The sequence below is a fragment of the Watersipora subatra genome, chromosome 11 (genome assembly GCF_963576615.1).
Source record: "Watersipora subatra chromosome 11, tzWatSuba1.1, whole genome shotgun sequence".
Lineage (NCBI taxonomy): Eukaryota > Metazoa > Bryozoa > Gymnolaemata > Cheilostomatida > Watersiporidae > Watersipora > Watersipora subatra.
This window is the reverse complement of record NC_088718.1, coordinates 12,664,913-12,682,023: the sequence shown is the minus strand read 5'-3', so window position 1 is coordinate 12,682,023 and position 17,111 is coordinate 12,664,913. Positions and strand designations below refer to the sequence as shown.

General features: G+C 39.3%; 14 non-coding genes across 14 annotated transcripts; 7 read left to right on the top strand and 7 right to left on the bottom strand.

The window, feature by feature from the left end:
* Nucleotides 1-573: 573 nt before the first annotated feature.
* Nucleotides 574-692, bottom strand: LOC137409731 (5S ribosomal RNA). Its single transcript, XR_010980938.1, has one exon. It is a non-coding gene; the product is annotated as a 5S ribosomal RNA (ribosomal RNA).
* A 134-nt stretch (nt 693-826) lies between these two features.
* LOC137409360 (5S ribosomal RNA) lies at nt 827-945 on the top strand. Its single transcript, XR_010980584.1, has one exon. It is a non-coding gene; the product is annotated as a 5S ribosomal RNA (ribosomal RNA).
* A 2,155-nt stretch (nt 946-3,100) lies between these two features.
* Nucleotides 3,101-3,219, bottom strand: LOC137409730 (5S ribosomal RNA). The gene has a single exon (XR_010980937.1). It is a non-coding gene; the product is annotated as a 5S ribosomal RNA (ribosomal RNA).
* A 134-nt stretch (nt 3,220-3,353) lies between these two features.
* LOC137409359 (5S ribosomal RNA) lies at nt 3,354-3,472 on the top strand. Its single transcript, XR_010980583.1, has one exon. It is a non-coding gene; the product is annotated as a 5S ribosomal RNA (ribosomal RNA).
* A 2,186-nt stretch (nt 3,473-5,658) lies between these two features.
* Nucleotides 5,659-5,777, bottom strand: LOC137409728 (5S ribosomal RNA). The gene has a single exon (XR_010980935.1). It is a non-coding gene; the product is annotated as a 5S ribosomal RNA (ribosomal RNA).
* Nucleotides 5,778-5,911: 134 nt separating this feature from the next.
* LOC137409358 (5S ribosomal RNA) lies at nt 5,912-6,030 on the top strand. The gene has a single exon (XR_010980582.1). It is a non-coding gene; the product is annotated as a 5S ribosomal RNA (ribosomal RNA).
* A 2,180-nt stretch (nt 6,031-8,210) lies between these two features.
* LOC137409727 (5S ribosomal RNA) lies at nt 8,211-8,329 on the bottom strand. Its single transcript, XR_010980934.1, has one exon. It is a non-coding gene; the product is annotated as a 5S ribosomal RNA (ribosomal RNA).
* Nucleotides 8,330-8,463: 134 nt separating this feature from the next.
* On the top strand, nt 8,464-8,582 carry LOC137409357 (5S ribosomal RNA). The gene has a single exon (XR_010980581.1). It is a non-coding gene; the product is annotated as a 5S ribosomal RNA (ribosomal RNA).
* A 2,180-nt stretch (nt 8,583-10,762) lies between these two features.
* LOC137409726 (5S ribosomal RNA) lies at nt 10,763-10,881 on the bottom strand. Its single transcript, XR_010980933.1, has one exon. It is a non-coding gene; the product is annotated as a 5S ribosomal RNA (ribosomal RNA).
* Nucleotides 10,882-11,015: 134 nt separating this feature from the next.
* On the top strand, nt 11,016-11,134 carry LOC137409354 (5S ribosomal RNA). Its single transcript, XR_010980579.1, has one exon. It is a non-coding gene; the product is annotated as a 5S ribosomal RNA (ribosomal RNA).
* A 2,155-nt stretch (nt 11,135-13,289) lies between these two features.
* On the bottom strand, nt 13,290-13,408 carry LOC137409094 (5S ribosomal RNA). Its single transcript, XR_010980338.1, has one exon. It is a non-coding gene; the product is annotated as a 5S ribosomal RNA (ribosomal RNA).
* A 134-nt stretch (nt 13,409-13,542) lies between these two features.
* LOC137409353 (5S ribosomal RNA) lies at nt 13,543-13,661 on the top strand. The gene has a single exon (XR_010980578.1). It is a non-coding gene; the product is annotated as a 5S ribosomal RNA (ribosomal RNA).
* A 2,155-nt stretch (nt 13,662-15,816) lies between these two features.
* LOC137409093 (5S ribosomal RNA) lies at nt 15,817-15,935 on the bottom strand. Its single transcript, XR_010980337.1, has one exon. It is a non-coding gene; the product is annotated as a 5S ribosomal RNA (ribosomal RNA).
* A 134-nt stretch (nt 15,936-16,069) lies between these two features.
* On the top strand, nt 16,070-16,188 carry LOC137409352 (5S ribosomal RNA). The gene has a single exon (XR_010980577.1). It is a non-coding gene; the product is annotated as a 5S ribosomal RNA (ribosomal RNA).
* The last annotated feature ends 923 nt before the right edge of the window (nt 16,189-17,111 follow it).

Here is a 17,111-nt window from a genome sequence, read left to right as displayed (position 1 = left end):
CGACGTGAACATCTTTTTAACACACCTGTTCGCGTAAGTAAAAGCTTTCTATGTAGGGCTGTTTTCTTTCGAACTCGTAGATGAGAAGAACAAGCCAAAGAACGGCGCTTACTACTCACCTGTCTTTACACGCGTAGACATTAGATAGCCGGTAAACTAATAAGATCTACGATAGCGCGTCACTTTATGTCGAGAAAAAGTAACAAACTTCCTTTAAAAGAGATTTCTTCGGATTAAAAGTGAGAATATGTTATTTTTATGTTGAGATCGGACGCTGCAACAGTTTTCGTTATACACGAGTAGAGTACATCCTTCGACTACAAAAAGTGTCGCGCTTTAATTGATCACGCTTGCCAGAAGGGTTTTGACGCGGAAATGCAGCAGCAAAGTTATATATACTGTTACACACTACACGTACGTAGTACATAGTACATAGTACATAGTATATGTATATATATATAACGCATACGTAGTACATGTTCATGTACATGAACATGTACATGTACATGTACATGTAGATGAAGATAGCGCGAAGATCGCGATGAAGATAGCAAGATGTAAAAATAAATAAAAAGTCTACAGCACCCGGTATTCCCAGGCGGTCACCCATCCAAGTACTAACCGGGCTCGACGTTGCTTAGCTTCAGTGATCGGACGAGAACTGGCGTTTTCAACGTGATATGGCCGTAGACACTGATGCGCTCTTCGAGACACGCTATTAACGCAGAGTTATAATAATGCTCACCAAGCCGTGACTATATTGTCCAATGGGCGTTCGCTGATTATTGCCACGTTTCTCATTAGCGTCTGTTGAAGCTTACTAAATGTCTACGGCCATATCACGTTGAAAACGCCAGTTCTCGTCCGATCACTGAAGCTAAGCAACGTCGAGCCCGGTTAGTACTTGGATGGGTGACCGCCTGGGAATACCGGGTGCTGTAGACCTTTAGTTTTTATCAAAATTATACTAATTTAGAATTTTCAAGCTTCTTTAATTCACTCTATCTCTTGATATAGAATAAAAAATCATTTCCGCTTGAAAGTCTTTTAATTCGCTCTATCTCTTGATGTAAAATAAAAAATAATTTCCGCTTGAAAGTCTTTTAACTCGCTCTATCTCTTGATGTAAAATAAAAAATCATTTCCATTTAAAAGTCTTTTAATTCGCTCTATCTCTTGATTTAAAACAAAAAATCATTTCCATTTAAAAGTCTTTTAATTCGCTCTATCTTTTGATATAAAATAAAAAATCATTTCCATTTAAAAGTCTTTTAATTCGCTCTATCTTTTGATATAAAATAAAAAATCATTTCCATTTAAAAGTCTTTTAATTCGCTCTATCTTTTGATATAAAATAAAAAATCATTTCCATTCAAAGGTTTTAGCCGAAACTGGATAATATGAATATTATTAGTATTTGATGCTATCCGGCTAGCTTCAATCTCCTCATCTTCACCAGCCATGCGCCGCTGCTACCCGTGTATTTTAAAGAGGATATAATTTCGATTCGTTTTCATTTTGCGCGGCGTAATAGCTCAAGAAACTCGCGTTAAGATTTCCTTTTAATTGCGCAACTCGTATGTCGGCGTTACGAGTTTACCTAAAAGCTAAAATAAATAACTAAACGAAACTCGACTCGGCCTTTCGCCGCAAAATACGCATTCTCGTAATGTAAACTCGAGCGATCGTCTTCGATCGTGATGAAACAAAACCGTACTCGCGGATGCGTAAAAGTCTAAAAGGTAAATTGTGTCAAAAAGTTTCGAAACGAATTACAAACCGGAACGTGGAATCTACGTTACGACGGCAACTAAGTTCGGTGATGAGCGCGGGCCAGCGCGTAGCTAAGGTTGCTCCATCAGTTTTTATCTTTGCGGAATTATCTCTAGCGAAAAGCCTACTTTCGCGTAAGGTCATTTCCACGCGATTATAATTATTTAAAAGGAAAATATTTACCGTAGTTTTCAAAATGCTGACGAAATAATCTAAAGCGCGTGAAGCGGCGGTAACGAGCCTGCAACCTTCGTACGAATTGGCGAGATCTTGAACGCTATGCGTTTAGCCAATGAGTGAACGAGTCGAATATTATCGAGCGCGAACAACCACGCCGTCGAAGTATGAGAGTACACACGACTCCTAATTTGCACAATATCAACGATTCGTTTAAGCCGGGAATATTCGTTACGCAATGGCAAAGTTTTAAGCTATGCGTTCAAAGTAACTCGATAGCTTTTCATAGCTAATGAGCGAGCTGGACGAATAACCGGCAGCGCGATTGACCGCTCTTTCAAATATTGAGAGAGCGAACGAATCCTAGTTTACATGGTACGCATGAATGTTTCGTTGCAGCGCGATTAACCGCTCTTTCAGATGTTAAGAGAGCAAACGAATCCTAATTTACACGTGTATATAGTAGACGTACTACGATTGTTTCGTTAGGAGTTGAAGCTACTCGCGCGGCGGTCGAACGCGAGCGTACTCGTTTGGAGGCTATTACACCATTTCTAAAGCATCGCTTTATTTGGTTCGACGTGAACATCTTTTTAACACACCTGTTCGCGTAAGTAAAAGCTTTCTATGTAGGGCTGTTTTCTTTCGAACTCGTAGATGAGAAGAACAAGCCAAAGAACGGCGCTTACTACTCACCTGTCTTTACACGCGTAGACATTAGATAGCCGGTAAACTAATAAGATCTACGATAGCGCGTCACTTTATGTCGAGAAAAAGTAACAAACTTCCTTTAAAAGAGATTTCTTCGGATTAAAAGTGAGAATATGTTATTTTTATGTTGAGATCGGACGCTGCAACAGTTTTCGTTATACACGAGTAGAGTACATCCTTCGACTACAAAAAGTGTCGCGCTTTAATTGATCACGCTTGCCAGAAGGGTTTTGACGCGGAAATGCAGCAGCAAAGTTATATATACTGTTACACACTACACGTACGTAGTACATAGTACATAGTACATAGTATATGTATATATATATAACGCATACGTAGTACATGTTCATGTACATGAACATGTACATGTACATGTACATGTAGATGAAGATAGCGCGAAGATCGCGATGAAGATAGCAAGATGTAAAAATAAATAAAAAGTCTACAGCACCCGGTATTCCCAGGCGGTCACCCATCCAAGTACTAACCGGGCTCGACGTTGCTTAGCTTCAGTGATCGGACGAGAACTGGCGTTTTCAACGTGATATGGCCGTAGACACTGATGCGCTCTTCGAGACACGCTATTAACGCAGAGTTATAATAATGCTCACCAAGCCGTGACTATATTGTCCAATGGGCGTTCGCTGATTATTGCCACGTTTCTCATTAGCGTCTGTTGAAGCTTACTAAATGTCTACGGCCATATCACGTTGAAAACGCCAGTTCTCGTCCGATCACTGAAGCTAAGCAACGTCGAGCCCGGTTAGTACTTGGATGGGTGACCGCCTGGGAATACCGGGTGCTGTAGACCTTTAGTTTTTATCAAAATTATACTAATTTAGAATTTTCAAGCTTCTTTAATTCACTCTATCTCTTGATATAGAATAAAAAATCATTTCCGCTTGAAAGTCTTTTAATTCGCTCTATCTCTTGATGTAAAATAAAAAATCATTTCCGCTTGAAAGTCTTTTAATTCGCTCTATCTCTTGATGTAAAATAAAAAATCATTTCCATTTAAAAGTCTTTTAATTCGCTCTATCTCTTGATTTAAAACAAAAAATCATTTCCATTTAAAAGTCTTTTAATTCGCTCTATCTTTTGATATAAAATAAAAAATCATTTCCATTTAAAAGTCTTTTAATTCGCTCTATCTTTTGATATAAAATAAAAAATCATTTCCATTTAAAAGTCTTTTAATTCGCTCTATCTTTTGATATAAAATAAAAAATCATTTCCATTCAAAGGTTTTAGCCGAAACTGGATAATATGAATATTATTAGTACTTGATGCTATCCGGCTAGCTTCAATCTCCTCATCTTCACCAGCCATGCGCCGCTGCTACCCGTGTATTTTAAAGAGGATATAATTTCGATTCGTTTTCATTTTGCGCGGCGTAATAGCTCAAGAAACTCGCGTTAAGATTTCCTTTTAATTGCGCAACTCGTATGTCGGCGTTACGAGTTTACCTAAAAGCTAAAATAAATAACTAAACGAAACTCGACTCGGCCTTTCGCCGCAAAATACGCATTCTCGTAATGTAAACTCGAGCGATCGTCTTCGATCGTGATGAAACAAAACCGTACTCGCGGATGCGTAAAAGTCTAAAAGGTAAATTGTGTCAAAAAGTTTTGAAACGAATTACAAACCGGAACGTGGAATCTACGTTACGACGGCAACTAAGTTCGGTGATGAGCGCGGGCCAGCGCGTAGCTAAGGTTGCTCCATCAGTTTTTATCTTTGCGGAACTATCTCTAGCGAAAAGCCTACTTTCGCGTAAGGTCATTTCCACGCGATTATAATTATTTAAAAGGAAAATATTTACCGTAGTTTTCAAAATGCTGACGAAATAATCTAAAGCGCGTGAAGCGGCGGTAACGAGCCTGCAACCTTCGTACGAATCGGCGAGATCTTGAACGCTATGCGTTTAGCCAATGAGTGAACGAGTCGAATATTATCGAGCGCGAACAACCACGCCGTCGAAGTATGAGAGTACACACGACTCCTAATTTGCACAATATCAACGATTCGTTTGAGCCGGGAATATTCGTTACGCAATGGCAAAGTTTTAAGCTATGCGTTCGAAGTAACTCGATAGCTTTTCATAGCTAATGAGCGAGCTGGACGAATAACCGGCAGCGCGATTGACCGCTCTTTCAAATATTGAGAGAGCGAACGAATCCTAGTTTACATGGTACGCATGAATGTTTCGTTGCAGCGCGATTAACCGCTCTTTCAGATGTTAAGAGAGCAAACGAATCCTAATTTACACGTGTATATAGTAGACGTACTACGATTGTTTCGTTAGGAGTTGAAGCTACTCGCGCGGCGGTCGAACGCGAGCGTACTCGTTTGGAGGCTATTACACCATTTCTAAAGCATCGCTTTATTTGGTTCGACGTGAACATCTTTTTAACACACCTGTTCGCGTAAGTAAAAGCTTTCTATGTAGGGCTGTTTTCTTTCGAACTCGTAGATGAGAAGAACAAGCCAAAGAACGGCGCTTTCTACTCACCTGTCTTTACACGCGTAGACATTAGATAGCCGGTAAACTAATAAGATCTACGATAGCGCGTCACTTTATGTCGAGAAAAAGTAACAAACTTCCTTTAAAAGAGATTTCTTCGGATTAAAAGTGAGAATATGTTATTTTTATGTTGAGATCGGACGCTGCAACAGTTTTCGTTATACACGAGTAGAGTACATCCTTCGACTACAAAAAGTGTCGCGCTTTAATTGATCACGCTTGCCAGAAGGGTTTTGACGCGGAAATGCAGCAGCAAAGTTATATATACTGTTACACACTACACGTACGTAGTACATAGTACATAGTACATAGTACATAGTATATGTATATATATATAATGCATACGTAGTACATGTTCATGTACATGAACATGTACATGTACATGTACATGTACATGTACATGTACATGTACATGTAGATGAAGATAGCGCGAAGATCGCGATGAAGATAGCAAGATGTAAAAATAAATAAAAAGTCTACAGCACCCGGTATTCCCAGGCGGTCACCCATCCAAGTACTAACCGGGCTCGACGTTGCTTAGCTTCAGTGATCGGACGAGAACTGGCGTTTTCAACGTGATATGGCCGTAGACACTGATGCGCTCTTCGAGACACGCTATTAACGCAGAGTTATAATAATGCTCACCAAGCCGTGACTATATTGTCCAATGGGCGTTCGCTGATTATTGCCACGTTTCTCATTAGCGTCTGTTGAAGCTTACTAAATGTCTACGGCCATATCACGTTGAAAACGCCAGTTCTCGTCCGATCACTGAAGCTAAGCAACGTCGAGCCCGGTTAGTACTTGGATGGGTGACCGCCTGGGAATACCGGGTGCTGTAGACCTTTAGTTTTTATCAAAATTATACTAATTTAGAATTTTCAAGCTTCTTTAATTCACTCTATCTCTTGATATAGAATAAAAAATCATTTCCGCTTGAAAGTCTTTTAATTCGCTCTATCTCTTGATGTAAAATAAAAAATCATTTCCGCTTGAAAGTCTTTTAATTCGCTCTATCTCTTGATGTAAAATAAAAAATCATTTCCATTTAAAAGTCTTTTAATTCGCTCTATCTCTTGATTTAAAACAAAAAATCATTTCCATTTAAAAGTCTTTTAATTCGCTCTATCTTTTGATATAAAATAAAAAATCATTTCCATTTAAAAGTCTTTTAATTCGCTCTATCTTTTGATATAAAATAAAAAATCATTTCCATTTAAAAGTCTTTTAATTCGCTCTATCTTTTGATATAAAATAAAAAATCATTTCCATTCAAAGGTTTTAGCCGAAACTGGATAATATGAATATTATTAGTACTTGATGCTATCCGGCTAGCTTCAATCTCCTCATCTTCACCAGCCATGCGCCGCTGCTACCCGTGTATTTTAAAGAGGATATAATTTCGATTCGTTTTCATTTTGCGCGGCGTAATAGCTCAAGAAACTCGCGTTAAGATTTCCTTTTAATTGCGCAACTCGTATGTCGGCGTTACGAGTTTACCTAAAAGCTAAAATAAATAACTAAACGAAACTCGACTCGGCCTTTCGCCGCAAAATACGCATTCTCGTAATGTAAACTCGAGCGATCGTCTTCGATCGTGATGAAACAAAACCGTACTCGCGGATGCGTAAAAGTCTAAAAGGTAAATTGTGTCAAAAAGTTTTGAAACGAATTACAAACCGGAACGTGGAATCTACGTTACGACGGCAACTAAGTTCGGTGATGAGCGCGGGCCAGCGCGTAGCTAAGGTTGCTCCATCAGTTTTTATCTTTGCGGAACTATCTCTAGCGAAAAGCCTACTTTCGCGTAAGGTCATTTCCACGCGATTATAATTATTTAAAAGGAAAATATTTACCGTAGTTTTCAAAATGCTGACGAAATAATCTAAAGCGCGTGAAGCGGCGGTAACGAGCCTGCAACCTTCGTACGAATCGGCGAGATCTTGAACGCTATGCGTTTAGCCAATGAGTGAACGAGTCGAATATTATCGAGCGCGAACAACCACGCCGTCGAAGTATGAGAGTACACACGACTCCTAATTTGCACAATATCAACGATTCGTTTGAGCCGGGAATATTCGTTACGCAATGGCAAAGTTTTAAGCTATGCGTTCGAAGTAACTCGATAGCTTTTCATAGCTAATGAGCGAGCTGGACGAATAACCGGCAGCGCGATTGACCGCTCTTTCAAATATTGAGAGAGCGAACGAATCCTAGTTTACATGGTACGCATGAATGTTTCGTTGCAGCGCGATTAACCGCTCTTTCAGATGTTAAGAGAGCAAACGAATCCTAATTTACACGTGTATATAGTAGACGTACTACGATTGTTTCGTTAGGAGTTGAAGCTACTCGCGCGGCGGTCGAACGCGAGCGTACTCGTTTGGAGGCTATTACACCATTTCTAAAGCATCGCTTTATTTGGTTCGACGTGAACATCTTTTTAACACACCTGTTCGCGTAAGTAAAAGCTTTCTATGTAGGGCTGTTTTCTTTCGAACTCGTAGATGAGAAGAACAAGCCAAAGAACGGCGCTTTCTACTCACCTGTCTTTACACGCGTAGACATTAGATAGCCGGTAAACTAATAAGATCTACGATAGCGCGTCACTTTATGTCGAGAAAAAGTAACAAACTTCCTTTAAAAGAGATTTCTTCGGATTAAAAGTGAGAATATTTTATTTTTATGTTGAGATCGGACGCTGCAACAGTTTTCGTTATACACGAGTAGAGTACATCCTTCGACTACAAAAAGTGTCGCGCTTTAATTGATCACGCTTGCCAGAAGGGTTTTGACGCGGAAATGCAGCAGCAAAGTTATATATACTGTTACACACTACACGTACGTAGTACATAGTACATAGTACATAGTACATAGTATATGTATATATATATAACGCATACGTAGTACATGTTCATGTACATGAACATGTACATGTACATGTACATGTACATGTACATGTACATGTAGATGAAGATAGCGCGAAGATCGCGATGAAGATAGCAAGATGTAAAAATAAATAAAAAGTCTACAGCACCCGGTATTCCCAGGCGGTCACCCATCCAAGTACTAACCGGGCTCGACGTTGCTTAGCTTCAGTGATCGGACGAGAACTGGCGTTTTCAACGTGATATGGCCGTAGACACTGATGCGCTCTTCGAGACACGCTATTAACGCAGAGTTATAATAATGCTCACCAAGCCGTGACTATATTGTCCAATGGGCGTTCGCTGATTATTGCCACGTTTCTCATTAGCGTCTGTTGAAGCTTACTAAATGTCTACGGCCATATCACGTTGAAAACGCCAGTTCTCGTCCGATCACTGAAGCTAAGCAACGTCGAGCCCGGTTAGTACTTGGATGGGTGACCGCCTGGGAATACCGGGTGCTGTAGACCTTTAGTTTTTATCAAAATTATACTAATTTAGAATTTTCAAGCTTCTTTAATTCACTCTATCTCTTGATATAGAATAAAAAATCATTTCCGCTTGAAAGTCTTTTAATTCGCTCTATCTCTTGATGTAAAATAAAAAATCATTTCCGCTTGAAAGTCTTTTAATTCGCTCTATCTCTTGATGTAAAATAAAAAATCATTTCCATTTAAAAGTCTTTTAATTCGCTCTATCTCTTGATTTAAAACAAAAAATCATTTCCATTTAAAAGTCTTTTAATTCGCTCTATCTTTTGATATAAAATAAAAAATCATTTCCATTTAAAAGTCTTTTAATTCGCTCTATCTTTTGATATAAAATAAAAAATCATTTCCATTTAAAAGTCTTTTAATTCGCTCTATCTTTTGATATAAAATAAAAAATCATTTCCATTCAAAGGTTTTAGCCGAAACTGGATAATATGAATATTATTAGTACTTGATGCTATCCGGCTAGCTTCAATCTCCTCATCTTCACCAGCCATGCGCCGCTGCTACCCGTGTATTTTAAAGAGGATATAATTTCGATTCGTTTTCATTTTGCGCGGCGTAATAGCTCAAGAAACTCGCGTTAAGATTTCCTTTTAATTGCGCAACTCGTATGTCGGCGTTACGAGTTTACCTAAAAGCTAAAATAAATAACTAAACGAAACTCGACTCGGCCTTTCGCCGCAAAATACGCATTCTCGTAATGTAAACTCGAGCGATCGTCTTCGATCGTGATGAAACAAAACCGTACTCGCGGATGCGTAAAAGTCTAAAAGGTAAATTGTGTCAAAAAGTTTTGAAACGAATTACAAACCGGAACGTGGAATCTACGTTACGACGGCAACTAAGTTCGGTGATGAGCGCGGGCCAGCGCGTAGCTAAGGTTGCTCCATCAGTTTTTATCTTTGCGGAACTATCTCTAGCGAAAAGCCTACTTTCGCGTAAGGTCATTTCCACGCGATTATAATTATTTAAAAGGAAAATATTTACCGTAGTTTTCAAAATGCTGACGAAATAATCTAAAGCGCGTGAAGCGGCGGTAACGAGCCTGCAACCTTCGTACGAATCGGCGAGATCTTGAACGCTATGCGTTTAGCCAATGAGTGAACGAGTCGAATATTATCGAGCGCGAACAACCACGCCGTCGAAGTATGAGAGTACACACGACTCCTAATTTGCACAATATCAACGATTCGTTTGAGCCGGGAATATTCGTTACGCAATGGCAAAGTTTTAAGCTATGCGTTCGAAGTAACTCGATAGCTTTTCATAGCTAATGAGCGAGCTGGACGAATAACCGGCAGCGCGATTGACCGCTCTTTCAAATATTGAGAGAGCGAACGAATCCTAGTTTACATGGTACGCATGAATGTTTCGTTGCAGCGCGATTAACCGCTCTTTCAGATGTTAAGAGAGCAAACGAATCCTAATTTACACGTGTATATAGTAGACGTACTACGATTGTTTCGTTAGGAGTTGAAGCTACTCGCGCGGCGGTCGAACGCGAGCGTACTCGTTTGGAGGCTATTACACCATTTCTAAAGCATCGCTTTATTTGGTTCGACGTGAACATCTTTTTAACACACCTGTTCGCGTAAGTAAAAGCTTTCTATGTAGGGCTGTTTTCTTTCGAACTCGTAGATGAGAAGAACAAGCCAAAGAACGGCGCTTTCTACTCACCTGTCTTTACACGCGTAGACATTAGATAGCCGGTAAACTAATAAGATCTACGATAGCGCGTCACTTTATGTCGAGAAAAAGTAACAAACTTCCTTTAAAAGAGATTTCTTCGGATTAAAAGTGAGAATATTTTATTTTTATGTTGAGATCGGACGCTGCAACAGTTTTCGTTATACACGAGTAGAGTACATCCTTCGACTACAAAAAGTGTCGCGCTTTAATTGATCACGCTTGCCAGAAGGGTTTTGACGCGGAAATGCAGCAGCAAAGTTATATATACTGTTACACACTACACGTACGTAGTACATAGTACATAGTACATAGTACATAGTATATGTATATATATATAACGCATACGTAGTACATGTTCATGTACATGAACATGTACATGTACATGTACATGTACATGTACATGTACATGTAGATGAAGATAGCGCGAAGATCGCGATGAAGATAGCAAGATGTAAAAATAAATAAAAAGTCTACAGCACCCGGTATTCCCAGGCGGTCACCCATCCAAGTACTAACCGGGCTCGACGTTGCTTAGCTTCAGTGATCGGACGAGAACTGGCGTTTTCAACGTGATATGGCCGTAGACACTGATGCGCTCTTCGAGACACGCTATTAACGCAGAGTTATAATAATGCTCACCAAGCCGTGACTATATTGTCCAATGGGCGTTCGCTGATTATTGCCACGTTTCTCATTAGCGTCTGTTGAAGCTTACTAAATGTCTACGGCCATATCACGTTGAAAACGCCAGTTCTCGTCCGATCACTGAAGCTAAGCAACGTCGAGCCCGGTTAGTACTTGGATGGGTGACCGCCTGGGAATACCGGGTGCTGTAGACCTTTAGTTTTTATCAAAATTATACTAATTTAGAATTTTCAAGCTTCTTTAATTCACTCTATCTCTTGATATAGAATAAAAAATCATTTCCGCTTGAAAGTCTTTTAATTCGCTCTATCTCTTGATGTAAAATAAAAAATCATTTCCGCTTGAAAGTCTTTTAATTCGCTCTATCTCTTGATGTAAAATAAAAAATCATTTCCATTTAAAAGTCTTTTAATTCGCTCTATCTCTTGATTTAAAACAAAAAATCATTTCCATTTAAAAGTCTTTTTATTCGCTCTATCTTTTGATATAAAATAAAAAATCATTTCCATTTAAAAGTCTTTTAATTCGCTCTATCTTTTGATATAAAATAAAAAATCATTTCCATTTAAAAGTCTTTTAATTCGCTCTATCTTTTGATATAAAATAAAAAATCATTTCCATTCAAAGGTTTTAGCCGAAACTGGATAATATGAATATTATTAGTACTTGATGCTATCCGGCTAGCTTCAATCTCCTCATCTTCACCAGCCATGCGCCGCTGCTACCCGTGTATTTTAAAGAGGATATAATTTCGATTCGTTTTCATTTTGCGCGGCGTAATAGCTCAAGAAACTCGCGTTAAGATTTCCTTTTAATTGCGCAACTCGTATGTCGGCGTTACGAGTTTACCTAAAAGCTAAAATAAATAACTAAACGAAACTCGACTCGGCCTTTCGCCGCAAAATACGCATTCTCGTAATGTAAACTCGAGCGATCGTCTTCGATCGTGATGAAACAAAACCGTACTCGCGGATGCGTAAAAGTCTAAAAGGTAAATTGTGTCAAAAAGTTTCGAAACGAATTACAAACCGGAACGTGGAATCTACGTTACGACGGCAACTAAGTTCGGTGATGAGCGCGGGCCAGCGCGTAGCTAAGGTTGCTCCATCAGTTTTTATCTTTGCGGAATTATCTCTAGCGAAAAGCCTACTTTCGCGTAAGGTCATTTCCACGCGATTATAATTATTTAAAAGGAAAATATTTACCGTAGTTTTCAAAATGCTGACGAAATAATCTAAAGCGCGTGAAGCGGCGGTAACGAGCCTGCAACCTTCGTACGAATCGGCGAGATCTTGAACGCTATGCGTTTAGCCAATGAGTGAACGAGTCGAATATTATCGAGCGCGAACAACCACGCCGTCGAAGTATGAGAGTACACACGACTCCTAATTTGCACAATATCAACGATTCGTTTGAGCCGGGAATATTCGTTACGCAATGGCAAAGTTTTAAGCTATACGTTCGAAGTAACTCGATAGCTTTTCATAGCTAATGAGCGAGCTGGACGAATAACCGGCAGCGCGATTGACCGCTCTTTCAAATATTGAGAGAGCGAACGAATCCTAGTTTACATGGTACGCATGAATGTTTCGTTGCAGCGCGATTAACCGCTCTTTCAGATGTTAAGAGAGCAAACGAATCCTAATTTACACGTGTATATAGTAGACGTACTACGATTGTTTCGTTAGGAGTTGAAGCTACTCGCGCGGCGGTCGAACGCGAGCGTACTCGTTTGGAGGCTATTACACCATTTCTAAAGCATCGCTTTATTTGGTTCGACGTGAACATCTTTTTAACACACCTGTTCGCGTAAGTAAAAGCTTTCTATGTAGGGCTGTTTTCTTTCAAACTCGTAGATGAGAAGAACAAGCCAAAGAACGGCGCTTACTACTCACCTGTCTTTACACGCGTAGACATTAGATAGCCGGTAAACTAATAAGATCTACGATAGCGCGTCACTTTATGTCGAGAAAAAGTAACAAACTTCCTTTAAAAGAGATTTCTTCGGATTAAAAGTGAGAATATGTTATTTTTATGTTGAGATCGGACGCTGCAACAGTTTTCGTTATACACGAGTAGAGTACATCCTTCGACTACAAAAAGTGTCGCGCTTTAATTGATCACGCTTGCCAGAAGGGTTTTGACGCGGAAATGCAGCAGCAAAGTTATATATACTGTTACACACTACACGTACGTAGTACATAGTACATAGTACATAGTATATGTATATATATATAACGCATACGTAGTACATGTTCATGTACATGAACATGTACATGTACATGTACATGTAGATGAAGATAGCGCGAAGATCGCGATGAAGATAGCAAGATGTAAAAATAAATAAAAAGTCTACAGCACCCGGTATTCCCAGGCGGTCACCCATCCAAGTACTAACCGGGCTCGACGTTGCTTAGCTTCAGTGATCGGACGAGAACTGGCGTTTTCAACGTGATATGGCCATAGACACTGTTGCGCTCTTCGAGACACGCTATTAACGCAGAGTTATAATAATGCTCACCAAGCCGTGACTATATTGTCCAATGGGCGTTCGCTGATTATTGCCACGTTTCTCATTAGCGTCTGTTGAAGCTTACTAAATGTCTACGGCCATATCACGTTGAAAACGCCAGTTCTCGTCCGATCACTGAAGCTAAGCAACGTCGAGCCCGGTTAGTACTTGGATGGGTGACCGCCTGGGAATACCGGGTGCTGTAGACCTTTAGTTTTTATCAAAATTATACTAATTTAGAATTTTCAAGCTTCTTTAATTCACTCTATCTCTTGATATAGAATAAAAAATCATTTCCGCTTGAAAGTCTTTTAATTCGCTCTATCTCTTGATGTAAAATAAAAAATCATTTCCGCTTGAAAGTCTTTTAACTCGCTCTATCTCTTGATGTAAAATAAAAAATCATTTCCATTTAAAAGTCTTTTAATTCGCTCTATCTCTTGATTTAAAACAAAAAATCATTTCCATTTAAAAGTCTTTTAATTCGCTCTATCTTTTGATATAAAATAAAAAATCATTTCCATTTAAAAGTCTTTTAATTCGCTCTATCTTTTGATATAAAATAAAAAATCATTTCCATTTAAAAGTCTTTTAATTCGCTCTATCTTTTGATATAAAATAAAAAATCATTTCCATTCAAAGGTTTTAGCCGAAACTGGATAATATGAATATTATTAGTACTTGATGCTATCCGGCTAGCTTCAATCTCCTCATCTTCACCAGCCATGCGCCGCTGCTACCCGTGTATTTTAAAGAGGATATAATTTCGATTCGTTTTCATTTTGCGCGGCGTAATAGCTCAAGAAACTCGCGTTAAGATTTCCTTTTAATTGCGCAACTCGTATGTCGGCGTTACGAGTTTACCTAAAAGCTAAAATAAATAACTAAACGAAACTCGACTCGGCCTTTCGCCGCAAAATACGCATTCTCGTAATGTAAACTCGAGCGATCGTCTTCGATCGTGATGAAACAAAACCGTACTCGCGGATGCGTAAAAGTCTAAAAGGTAAATTGTGTCAAAAAGTTTCGAAACGAATTACAAACCGGAACGTGGAATCTACGTTACGACGGCAACTAAGTTCGGTGATGAGCGCGGGCCAGCGCGTAGCTAAGGTTGCTCCATCAGTTTTTATCTTTGCGGAATTATCTCTAGCGAAAAGCCTACTTTCGCGTAAGGTCATTTCCACGCGATTATAATTATTTAAAAGGAAAATATTTACCGTAGTTTTCAAAATGCTGACGAAATAATCTAAAGCGCGTGAAGCGGCGGTAACGAGCCTGCAACCTTCGTACGAATCGGCGAGATCTTGAACGCTATGCGTTTAGCCAATGAGTGAACGAGTCGAATATTATCGAGCGCGAACAACCACGCCGTCGAAGTATGAGAGTACACACGACTCCTAATTTGCACAATATCAACGATTCGTTTAAGCCGGGAATATTCGTTACGCAATGGCAAAGTTTTAAGCTATGCGTTCGAAGTAACTCGATAGCTTTTCATAGCTAATGAGCGAGCTGGACGAATAACCGGCAGCGCGATTGACCGCTCTTTCAAATATTGAGAGAGCGAACGAATCCTAGTTTACATGGTACGCATGAATGTTTCGTTGCAGCGCGATTAACCGCTCTTTCAGATGTTGAGAGAGCAAACGAATCCTAATTTACACGTGTATATAGTAGACATACTACGATTGTTTCGTTAGGAGTTGAAGCTACTCGCGCGGCGGTCGAACGCGAGCGTACTCGTTTGGAGGCTATTACACCATTTCTAAAGCATCGCTTTATTTGGTTCGACGTGAACATCTTTTTAACACACCTGTTCGCGTAAGTAAAAGCTTTCTATGTAGGGCTGTTTTCTTTCGAACTCGTAGATGAGAAGAACAAGCCAAAGAACGGCGCTTACTACTCACCTGTCTTTACACGCGTAGACATTAAATAGCCGGTAAACTAATATGATCTACGATAGCGCGTCACTTTATGTCGAGAAAAAGTAACAAACTTCCTTTAAAAGAGATTTCTTCGGATTAAAAGTGAGAATATGTTATTTTTATGTTGAGATCGGACGCTGCAACAGTTTTCGTTATACACGAGTAGAGTACATCCTTCGACTACAAAAAGTGTCGCGCTTTAATTGATCACGCTTGCCAGAAGGGTTTTGACGCGGAAATGCAGCAGCAAAGTTATATATACTGTTACACACTACACGTACGTAGTACATAGTACATAGTACATAGTATATGTATATATATATAACGCATACGTAGTACATGTTCATGTACATGAACATGTACATGTACATGTACATGTAGATGAAGATAGCGCGAAGATCGCGATGAAGATAGCAAGATGTAAAAATAAATAAAAAGTCTACAGCACCCGGTATTCCCAGGCGGTCACCCATCCAAGTACTAACCGGGCTCGACGTTGCTTAGCTTCAGTGATCGGACGAGAACTGGCGTTTTCAACGTGATATGGCCATAGACACTGTTGCGCTCTTCGAGACACGCTATTAACGCAGAGTTATAATAATGCTCACCAAGCCGTGACTATATTGTCCAATGGGCGTTCGCTGATTATTGCCACGTTTCTCATTAGCGTCTGTTGAAGCTTACTAAATGTCTACGGCCATATCACGTTGAAAACGCCAGTTCTCGTCCGATCACTGAAGCTAAGCAACGTCGAGCCCGGTTAGTACTTGGATGGGTGACCGCCTGGGAATACCGGGTGCTGTAGACCTTTAGTTTTTATCAAAATTATACTAATTTAGAATTTTCAAGCTTCTTTAATTCACTCTATCTCTTGATATAGAATAAAAAATCATTTCCGCTTGAAAGTCTTTTAATTCGCTCTATCTCTTGATGTAAAATAAAAAATAATTTCCGCTTGAAAGTCTTTTAACTCGCTCTATCTCTTGATGTAAAATAAAAAATCATTTCCATTTAAAAGTCTTTTAATTCGCTCTATCTCTTGATTTAAAACAAAAAATCATTTCCATTTAAAAGTCTTTTAATTCGCTCTATCTTTTGATATAAAATAAAAAATCATTTCCATTTAAAAGTCTTTTAATTCGCTCTATCTTTTGATATAAAATAAAAAATCATTTCCATTTAAAAGTCTTTTAATTCGCTCTATCTTTTGATATAAAATAAAAAATCATTTCCATTCAAAGGTTTTAGCCGAAACTGGATAATATGAATATTATTAGTACTTGATGCTATCCGGCTAGCTTCAATCTCCTCATCTTCACCAGCCATGCGCCGCTGCTACCCGTGTATTTTAAAGAGGATATAATTTCGATTCGTTTTCATTTTGCGCGGCGTAATAGCTCAAGAAACTCGCGTTAAGATTTCCTTTTAATTGCGCAACTCGTATGTCGGCGTTACGAGTTTACCTAAAAGCTAAAATAAATAACTAAACGAAACTCGACTCGGCCTTTCGCCGCAAAATACGCATTCTCGTAATGTAAACTCGAGCGATCGTCTTCGATCGTGATGAAACAAAACCGTACTCGCGGATGCGTAAAAGTCTAAAAGGTAAATTGTGTCAAAAAGTTTCGAAACGAATTACAAACCGGAACGTGGAATCTACGTTACGACGGCAACTAAGTTCGGTGATGAGCGCGGGCCAGCGCGTAGCTAAGGTTGCTCCATCAGTTTTTA